Source organism: Talpa europaea (assembly GCF_964194135.1).
Source record: "Talpa europaea genome assembly, chromosome: 4".
NCBI lineage: Eukaryota > Metazoa > Chordata > Mammalia > Eulipotyphla > Talpidae > Talpa > Talpa europaea.
The window spans coordinates 50,644,353-50,654,998 of record NC_140070.1 but is presented as its reverse complement, the minus strand read 5'-3'; positions in this window follow the sequence as shown (position 1 = coordinate 50,654,998).

Below are 10,646 nucleotides of genomic sequence, written 5' to 3'. Positions count from 1 at the left end.
GGCAGCCCAGCACCTACAGGGCCTCGGGGGCAGTGGTAATTGTGGCCATGATAAGCAATACTATCTTCCTAGAGCAGCCCAGACTTAGCCTAGACTTAGCCCAGATATTCACATCCATGTTAATAGATGTGGAAGGCTTTTGGGAAATTCTCTTAGGTCCCACAAACGTCATCAGTCTTGTGGGGGTCCTCACCCATGGTAGCGATGAACGCCTGCAAAAGAAGCAGGCAAGTGAAGGCCCTGGCCTTCAGGCTGCTCCCGGACTCCTAGGACAGCCTGTGTGTGCAGTGTGCACCCAGCAGTGCTCCCGGACCATGGTCAGGTGCAGCGAGGGGGCCAAGAAGACCAAAAAGCAATGGAGATGTCAGGGACTAGGTCTTCAAAATGCAGGTGCAATAGAATCACCTGGAAAGCCTGGTAAAGTGCCTTTGTCAGGGCTCATCCAGACTGTGACTCAGCAAGCTGGAGTGGACCCAGGTATCTGAGTTTTCACGGAGCTCTGAGGAAGCGTCTGTCCTTGGGAGACACTTTCTGATTGTGGAAGAAGGAAGAAGAAATGCAGATGGGTGTGTCCTGGGAACAGCTCAGCTCAGCCTCAGTAGGGCTTTCATTGGATGGCCTGCATCTATTTGTCACCCCTCCAAAGGGACTTTCACTCTGGTGTCGAAAACTATAAAACAAGAACTGCTTACTATACTTTTTTTTTTAAGATTTAGTTATGCATACAAGAACAGGGGTACAGGCCAGGAGTGCGGGGGAAGGAGTGAGAGGACACACCAGAGACAGAGTGGGGAACAGAACAGGCGGATCTACTGAAATACACTGCTGAGGGGAGCAGCAGGCGAGACAGGAGAGGTCTGCTGTGCCATGTGGGTAGCTCCCTGGCCAGAGATCAAACTCGTGCCCTGCTGCAGTGGCTGTGGATAGCTTCATAGTGCTGTGACTTAACCACCACCAGGGAGGCCCTGTTTACTATTTCTCACCAGTCTAGCAGCTCTCTGGCTACCTATGAGCCAATAGTAGCACATCTTGGTTGGATTAGCAGGTCTGGTGGCTGGTCATTGGCTGGGGCCACAGGACTGGTTGGGCCATGGATCTCTTATCACCCACTTGCCCTGCCCAGGCTGTGTACTTGGGAATAGGTGGCAAGATTCCATGAGCATCACTGCCAAAACCACAACTGCTCAGAACTGGTACAACATTACTTCTGCTATATCAATCAGAGCAAGTCATGAAGCCAGACCAGATTCTAGGCAGGAGGAGCTAGCCCCATCTGTTGATATGTGGAGCTCCAAAGTATTGTGTGGTAGGACTGGAGAAGTTTCCCCCCACCTCTCCGGGTTCTGCTCAGGCTGGTGGCATAATCACATTACCATCAGAGAGATAAGTGGGAGAAAAGAACAAATGCAATGACATACACATGGAGACTCTATCTGGATATAGGTTCTAAAGGATATGGAACAAAATGAGGGGAGATGAACAAATGAATGGGATAGGGGACTGGCCTTCAAGGAGTGAGGAGGGGGACTCTTGTGACAAGGACCAGATGTTCTGTCATTTGATGTTGGCCCCACTATGTAGATAGGTTTCTGATAGGAAGATTATTTCTGGTGAAAAAAAAATGAATTCTGGCTGATATCCCCAATTTTCATTCTTCTAGGTAGTTAAAGGAGTAGTATCGGGTTCTTTTTTTTTAAGATTTATTTATTTATACAAGGACTGGGGTACAGTCAGAGGCGCGGGAGGGTGAGAGAATTCACCAGAGACAGAGCAGGGAACAGAACAGGCAGACGGACCAAAGACACTGCTGAGGGGAGCAGAGGGCGCAGCAGGAGAGGTCTGCTGTGCCATGTGGGGTTCTCCTTGGTTGGCAGGGATCGAACCCAGCTTCATAGCGTGGCCCTCAACCCGCTGCGCCACCGGGGAGGCCCAGTATCGGGTTCTTAATTGACATTAGCTTAAAATAATCCACCTGACAGAATAACACATCTTGGACATCTTGGGGAGGCCCATCCTTCAGTGTATTACAGCCACTTTTGCATCTTACTGCAAGTCTCAAGCATTTCTCTACATCCCTATAATTCCTAGTTATTCTTTGAAGTGAAAAACTTTGTTTTAAAATAAAGATGGAGGATGATTGAATGGATTGCTTCCAGAAGGAAGCTTGGTGGGATGGATGGAGATTGCTGTATGTGAATGAGTGAATGGAAGATGATGAGGACAGGCAGGTGGTTAGATGCATTCTGAGGTGCATTAGATGGACAGATATAAGGAGGCTGTTTCGATGAATGAATGTATGTGGGTGGGCAGATAACTTTCACATTCTCCTCTCACCCCTGGAGCCCCGAGGCGTGGTGGCACAGCAATAGGACACTGTGTCTGCCATTGCACAGTCTCCCGGCAGACAGAGTGAGTCACGCACCTGCCATTGCTCACCGCCCCCATCGCCCACATGTTTCTTTCTTGCTGGGCTGGCAGGCTGGCACACAGGACCAGGCCCAGGCCCATCACCATGACAGCATTGCTCTCCTTTCCCTCCTGGTAACACTCCTGCCTGTAAATTGTCCAGTGGTTCCTGTTTCTTAGAAAGTGTTTGCTGAAAGGACCCATAAACCCCATCTTTGACCTCCCGCCAGTTCTATGTCTGAGTGTCCATTGAACACATGTTACTGTGTATCCAGCTCATAACCAAGGGCTGTAAGGAATACAGAAAGAATTTAAAATACAGCCACTAACCACAAAGCATTGAGTCTTACTGAGGAAGCTGAAGTGGATGTGTGCACGTGAAAAAGAGCTCCATCCACCTGAGATGGTGTAGGAACATGATTGAGAGAGTTTAAGGCTCTCAGAATACAGATAAGAGGCCTTGGAGAAATTGGAACATGAGGACTGGACTGGATGAGGAAAAGAAGTGGTGGGGGGTATTTGCGCCACAGGATCTACAGGAATAAGACTTGACTGTGAGGGCATAGAAAACAGCCATCAGCATCGTCAGGTGATAAGGGAAAATGGATGCAGACCTGGGAAAAGACACTGAGGTCAGATGGTCGAGGGCATCAAAGGACAAGGAGGCGAGGGAAACTGGAATTTATTAAGGTTGTGTGCTGACTCCTCAAAACTACCCTGTGAGGCTGAAAACTCAGACATCGAGTGACTCACCCAACCTCACCGATTACGCAGTGAGGAAATGATGGGTCTGGGGTCTCAAACCAGTCTGGCTCAAAAACCCAGCTCAGTTCACTCTACCCGATGCTATCAATCTGAAGGCAGTAGCAGAGCAGAGCAGATGAAAGTGATCCTCAACGATTATTGTAATGCAATTTGAAATGTCAGTCTCTGAATCAATGAGTTTGGGCCTATTTCTTCCCTCTTTGGAAGCACCTCCTCAGCTGCCCCCAAAGAGTATTTACTCTCCACTTCTTCCAAGGAGATAGGACATAGACAAAGGCCTTGAGCTATCCTGGCCAACCTCCCACCCAGTCCCCCTCACCACGGGTCAGCACACTCCCTGATCTGTATTCATTCTCGGGGAAATCCTCAAAAGACTCTGTCACGTGCACCCCGGAAATCAATGTGTGTTTGACCAACTGCTTTCCTTTCATCTCTTCATTGTATAATTCTGCCCCAAGAACACAAAAACATTGGTCTGGCAAGATTTGTTCTTTTTAAATCTGGCCAAAACCTCACTAAGGTACATTAATCTTTAACTATTTATAGATTTTTCAGCTTAGAGTATATTCCCTGTGCTTTCATTTCATGTGGGGATTCAACCTCTGTTTCCGTATTGATGATGACTTGGAAAACTTATTTTCTCTTTGGGGTTTTCTGCTGCGGTTTATTTATCAGCTTCAACATGCCAAGGTCCCCATGGATCTTCTGGTTCATTCAGGAAACAATAGGTGGTTAAGACCTTGGGCTTTGGGGTCAGACAGAGCCAGACACAAATTCAATTCCCAGACCAGCTACTCCACAACCACATAACCTTGAGCAAGACACAAAAACTCTCTTTTCTGAAAATGAAGACCCGAGGAGTCATAACTTACCCAGGGTTCCATAATCAGAACAAAGGCCATGTATGGCCATAACAATTTCATTCAAGAAGCCGTTAACTGGGCCTCCCCAGTGGCACAGCAGTTGAGCGCTGGGTTACGAAGCTGCCCACAGCTTCTGCAGCGCCGGTTCAATCCCCGGCTGCTCCCTGGCCACCAGAGGAGGGTCCCACATGGCGCGCAGACCTCTCCTGCCGCCCGCCGCTCCCCTCAGCAGTGTACTTCGGTCCTTCTGCCTGCTCTGCTCCCCGCTCTGGCTCTGGTGAATTCTCTCACCCTCCCGCGCTTCTGACTGTACCCAGTGCTTGTATAAATAAACAAACAAATAAATAAATAAATGAATAAATAAATAAATAAATAAATAAATAAATAAATAAATCTTAAAAAAAAAGAAGCCGTTAACTCTGTAAGGACGCACATCTCCTCACTCTACCCCTCCATCACTCACCCTTTTCCGCTCTCCTCTTCTTCCAAAGGTAACTGCCTGCTCTTTCTCTTTCCCCTAAGCCAGACTTTGTAGACCACCTCCAGTCCTTCCCTCCACCCAGAACCTCTGATTAGCTCACAAGGAGGCCCAGGGTAAGAGCCACAAAATCATGATTTCCTTTCTTTAAGAGGCAGGAAAGTGAGGGGAATTATTTGTTATTTTTATTTGCAAATATGTGTTATTTTTTCTTTCAAATTTATTACTGACCAAAAATATATTTTAAGAGTATCATCAAAGTGAAAACAAAATTTATAAATCTTCTCTGAAATCTCAAACCCTCAGCGCCCAAGTACACCAAATACTTGAGAAAGACTAATCAAGAGAAGCAATAACCATTTTTAAAAATACTGCCCACCTCAACCAGTGGGCCATTTAAAACAAAGCACAAACCAACCTATAATCAACGTAAACTTGGCAACAGTGGCTCCTCCTCACTGTTGAGATTCTCAGAGAACCTGCCCCCACCTCTCATTTCAGTCCTGGTATAGCCCCGCTACAAGGGACAGAGGCTGACAGGACACATTAGATTGACTATTTTTCTATTTTGCAGGGACTCTGACACCACCTAAGTGCTATTAACAACTCATTTAATTCTTTTAGTAATTGCTTCTCACCGAAGACCATTTCCATATCCCTGTTGTGACATGACAGGCATAGAATCGTGACATTCTCCAGTCTTTCCATCAACAGAGACTCCCCTCAGATGCAATGACCACTTAAAGATGAAGATCAGACTGAAACTCAGGCTTCCTATCAGCTATATAAGAGGCTCTTGTATTTCAGGACAGCTGGCCCATGCCCTGGGGGCCATCCTGTTAGGCATCTGTGACTACCCAAACCTGGCCCTGTCTGCTGGGCTGGAGGGCCTCTCCTCTCCAAGCTGTCACCCCAGCATGGAGCTCTCAGTCCAGAAGACATCCAGCACACTCACCTCCCTAGCTTTGGAACTCACGTGTGTCACTTCCACCAGCTTGTGGGTGATCTCTCCAGCCTGACATCTGTGCCTGTCCCACAGCAATCACAGGGTTCTGTAGGACCCGGGCTTCACTCTCCAGGACTCATTTCCTTGCAAACAGATGTCTATAGGGCCACAGCTTTGGATGGTTGGGGCTCCAGTATCTCTGCAGAATGATAAATTGGGGGTGGGGGCGGGCAGGAGGCACATGCTTTGAGGTAGATAAAGTTGAAGATTTTTGTTCTTCACAAAACTGAAACAACCAACATTTTCTGAGTGTCGTGGATCTGCCTTCTGGGCCCCCTTCTCGCTATGGGTACATCTTCACCCATCCTCAGCTTCTGTATCACCCTTCCAAGGTGCCCACATGGGACAGCAATCAGGGCTACCACACCACCCTACAGCTGGAAGAGCAGGAAGACATAAAAAGAGGACTTCCCCCAAGCTGGGCTCTGGCACAACTCAAAGGACACCTCTCAAGATGGTGGAGAAATAGATCTGTCCAAGGGGCACCCCCACCGCTCCGGGCTCTGGAGGCCCTGTTCCCCTTGGAGCCCTGAGTCTGGCCCAGACCTGGTGGTGACGTGTTACACCGAGCAGTCACTCACATGTGATAACACACTGGAACTAGGACTGCAGATGGGATTTATAAACACAATTTGATAAAACAAACACGGAAGTCATATCTGCACTCTGATGGCCACTGACCCTTACACGGGGGTCAGCTGGGGCTTTTACAATCCCAGCTAAATAAGGAAATGGCTGCTCACTTCATATCAAAACTCTCCCCAAATTCAAATGCAGCTCACCCAGAGATACTTTTTTTTTTTTAAAGATTTATTTATTTATTTATTAATACAAGCACTGGGTACAGTCAGAAGAACAGGAGGGTGAGAGAATTCGCCAGAGCCAGAGCAGGGAGCAGAGCAGGCAGAAGGACCGAAGTACACTGCTGAGGGGAGCAGTGTGCATGGCAGGAGAGGTCTGCACGCCATGTGGGATTTTCACCAGCGGCAGGGGTCAAACCGGTGCTGCAGAGGCTGAGGGCAGCTTTGCAGCCCAGCACTCAACCGCTGTGCCACCAGGGGAGGCCCTGGAGATACTTTTCTTATCTAGCAAAATCTAAGAGCTCAACAAGATGATCTGTTAGCAAGCCTGAGGAGGCAGGCACAAGGATAAGCAGCTGGTGAGAAGGTGAAACGGTGCAATCCTAAAGAGGGAAATTCAGCAACATCCAGCAAAGGGCATTGAGTATATGGCCCTTGACACAGCAGTTCTACCTCTAGGTATCCATCCAAAGACACAATCACAAACTATAAAAGGACAACCTGCTCACTGCAGTGTTGCTTGTTACAGTTTGCTGTATTTGTTACAGCCAAAGCCTGGCAGCAGCCCTCTGTCCAGTGTGGGGAATGGCTCTGTGGACCGAGGTTCCGCCAGGCAGGGAGCCCTCTGTGGGAGGTTAGGAGGACATCTCCCTGTGCTACCGTGAGTGAGCTTCAGGATGCTTTGAGTTACCAAAAAAGTTTATGGTATGCTACCATTTGTTTAAGAAAGGGAAGGTGTGATGATAGAAAATACTTCTATTTTAAAGGATAAGCCATAAAAGAAATACATCCATCAATGGCAAGATGTGAAACCTGTTTGGATCCCAATTCAAACAATTGGGGGAGAAAAGTCATGAGGTCAGTGAGCACCTTCTGGACATTTCATGGCATTTAGTAATTAACATTGTTTTTCATTTGTGATAATGGTGTTGTGTTAATTTTTTTTTTTGTAAATGAATCTGTCTTTTAGAGATATAATAGTTCTTGAAATGTTTCCAGACAAAATGATGTGATGTCTAGTATTTGCTTCAAAATATTTGTGGAAAAGGGGGTGGGCAGGGATACAGATGAAGCGAGAGCACTCGTGGACTAATGATCATTGAAGCCGGTGATGACTCTAACAGAGTTCAATATACTATTCTGTTTATATAGGTTTTAAATTCTCCATAACAAAATTGGAAAATAAGGAGGGTGGGGGTGAGGGAGGAAGGGAGAGCGCAAGAGGGAGGAGGGAGGGTGCTAAAGAAACACTGCAGCGTAAGTCACAATCTGTAGAAACAAGCGTCTTTAAGGAAAGTACCTGACCCAGTCTGCAGAACCATTTTTAGGCAGAAAGCCCCCGGGTCACCTCCCCTACCCCAGCGTTAAGATTCTGAGGCTGGTAGACAAGTGTGTCATTTGCACATTCAAATACTCATGAACCCATCTGAGGAGGGCATCCCAGGCAGACCTCAGTGCCCCTCAGCCCCTGGGACTGCTAGACAATCCCTCTCACTCCAGAACTCAGGGTCCACAGGTAGGCAGATGGCACACAGGAGACTGGAACAGATCACTTTCCATAATGTAACTACAGAGACAATTGAACACAGGAAAAGAGAAGATTTTGCAAGTCTCCAGAACAAAAGGAGCCCTGGAGAAGAGCAGAAGGGATATGGCAGTCGGAGGAAGGGTTTCTTTATAGGCACCAGTAGGACACGGACTGTCCCCCACTGGGAGACCTGCCCATAGACTTTGTGTCTCTGGACAAAGAGGCAGTAATGGGCTGGAAGGTGCACTCCTGCCTCAGCATCTTGTGAGGAGGACCTTTGGGATCCATGTGTGGGCTTCATCCTCCAACCCCTTTAAAGTCCCACTGCCCCAACAAGTAGAGACCCTCACTGACCCAGGGATAGGACTGTCCCTGCAAGGGGATTATGAAAGTCATGGGCAGTAGAGGAATTTCATGGAAATGTTTCCCTGAGCTGTAATTTAAGTTCGTGGAGCAGACTGATCAACTAAAGACTGGCAAGGTGCACTTCCTCCCGTCCCACAGTGAAGGCCAGGCTTCTCTGAGCTCTCCCAGCTATACTCGCTCTAGAAACCCACCCGGGGCCCTTGGCTCTCACTCATCCTCCCTTCGCAGCCCAGGAGAGCTCAGGGCCTGCAAGCCCCACCCCCGGTATACCCACTGCCTCAGGGTACTTCTCCACTGGCCTGTCTTTCCTGCTCTTGGGACTGGCCACGGACCTTGGCTGCTCTTCTTTAAGGCCAGTGAATGAAACAAGACCAACTAAGCTGTCCTCGTGTGTTTACAGCCTCGTCTCTCCACATAACAAGCCTGTCCTTTGCTGGCTGAGCACTCTGTCTCCCCGGACAAGCCTCCCCTGCTCTTCACCTCTCAGATTCAGACTGTCCTCAAGATCCAGTGACAGCCTCACCCCTCCAGGGGAGGCTTGCCAATTGGCAGGCCACACAGACCCCCTCTCCTTTACCCGCTGTCCTCAGTTGCTCTTTCTTTGCTTTGGACCTCTCAAGTGATAGCACCCCTGACAGAGGGAGCTCCAAACATACTGATAAGATGCTTCAACTGAGCATGACAGTGAGCTGGGAAAGGAAAACCATGATGATACCTAATGCCTCCACACAGCACTTTCCCTTTCAGCTCAGTGTACTGATCTTAAGGCCCCAGGAGGGGGCCTCCCTGGTGGCACAAGGGGTTAAGCACAGCGCTGCGAAGCTGTCCCCAGCCTCTGCAGCACGAGTTCCATACCCGGCCAGCCAGGGAGTTACCCACATGGCTCCAGCAGACCTCTTCTGTCTCGCCCCCTGCTCCCCTCAGCAGTGTATTTCAGTCACTCCACCTGTCCTGTTCCTCATCTGTCTCTGGTGAATCCTCTCACCCCCACATCTCTGGCCTGTACCCCAGTTCTTATATGCATAAATAAATAAATCTTTTTTTTTTTATAAAAGGCCCCAGGAGGGGGCAAGGGGCAGAATCCTCTCTCCCTTGCCTTTCCCTCACTCCCCAGCCCCTCCAGCTTTTACCACAGTGTATCTGAAGCAGAACTCTCTGTCACACCCTTTATATCCCTTATCTACTTAATCCCTCACCACCTTGAGAGGTTGGCAGTAGAGTGTCCCATTTTACAGATCTGGGAACTGAGGCCCAAAACACAGAGATTACCAACTTACCCAGCTAGACAGTGAAAGAGCCAGCTTCAAACCAAACAGTCACCTCTAAAACCTGCTCACACAACCAATCCCCAGCTGCAAGAAACACAGCCAGGAGAGGCGATCCCTGCTACTCCTTGGTTCTTTGGGATGGACAGGGGAAGACCAGAGAGGTGAGGGGCACCAGTCCTCTGCCTGGAAAATGAAGGGACCGCCCTGGACATGGCAGAACTGACAGGTGCCTTCTGTATGCCAGGCGCTGTGCTGGGTATTTGGCATAAATACTATCTCAGGAGATTCAGCACAATGGAAGAAGGCTGAGGAGGGTGAGAAATCCAGTTGGCAGAGCTGGATGGTGTAGGGAGCAGGGAAAGGGGTTTGGAATAGTTGGGAATGACCAGAGAATGGCCAATTCACTTGGCTAATCATTTGTTCTGGGGAGTGTGGCAGACAAGGAAGCCCAAGATCATGGTTGGTCCTGATTGTCTTAGAGACCCATGCCAGGACCCACCCCTTCACCTGACTGAGCCACAGAGGCTTCTTGAATTTTCAGGTTAAAGAGGGCTGAGTTAAGCATCAGACTCGCTAAGGAAGGATGATGAACCAGAACCGGTGTGAACAACTGATTGCCTGAGCACCCCAAAGCTAGGTGAGGAGACATCTCCTTAAACGGCCCCATATGGGGTACAACTGTCTAGAGCAGTGACTTCTAACTAGGGGACATTTCCCCCTGTCCTGTAGTACTTGGATATGTTCAGAGACATTTATGGGTGATGTCGACTGGCATCTAGAGGGTGGAAACCAGGAATGCTGCTAAACATCCTATAATACATTCACCACCACCATCACCACCACCACTACCACCACCCCCAAAAAAGAATTATCAGGCTCCGATGTCAATAATTCCAAAGTTGAGACACCCTGGTGTAAAGCAAAGTCACTCCCTGGGGTGAAGCTGCCCCCACCCTGAGGAAGATGCACCCTTTCCTAACTCAGCAGGATGCAGGGGTGTGAGGGCTAATGGGGGGTAGTGGGCCCTGGTAGTGCCAGAGAAGAGAAAGCGCCTGCTGTCACCCAGACAGTGATTTGTGCAAAAAGCAATTTAAAAGCGATATTTAGTTTTAATAGAGGGTCAAAAAGTCAACCCACCCGATTAAGTCATCTCCTTGTTGGCAAAG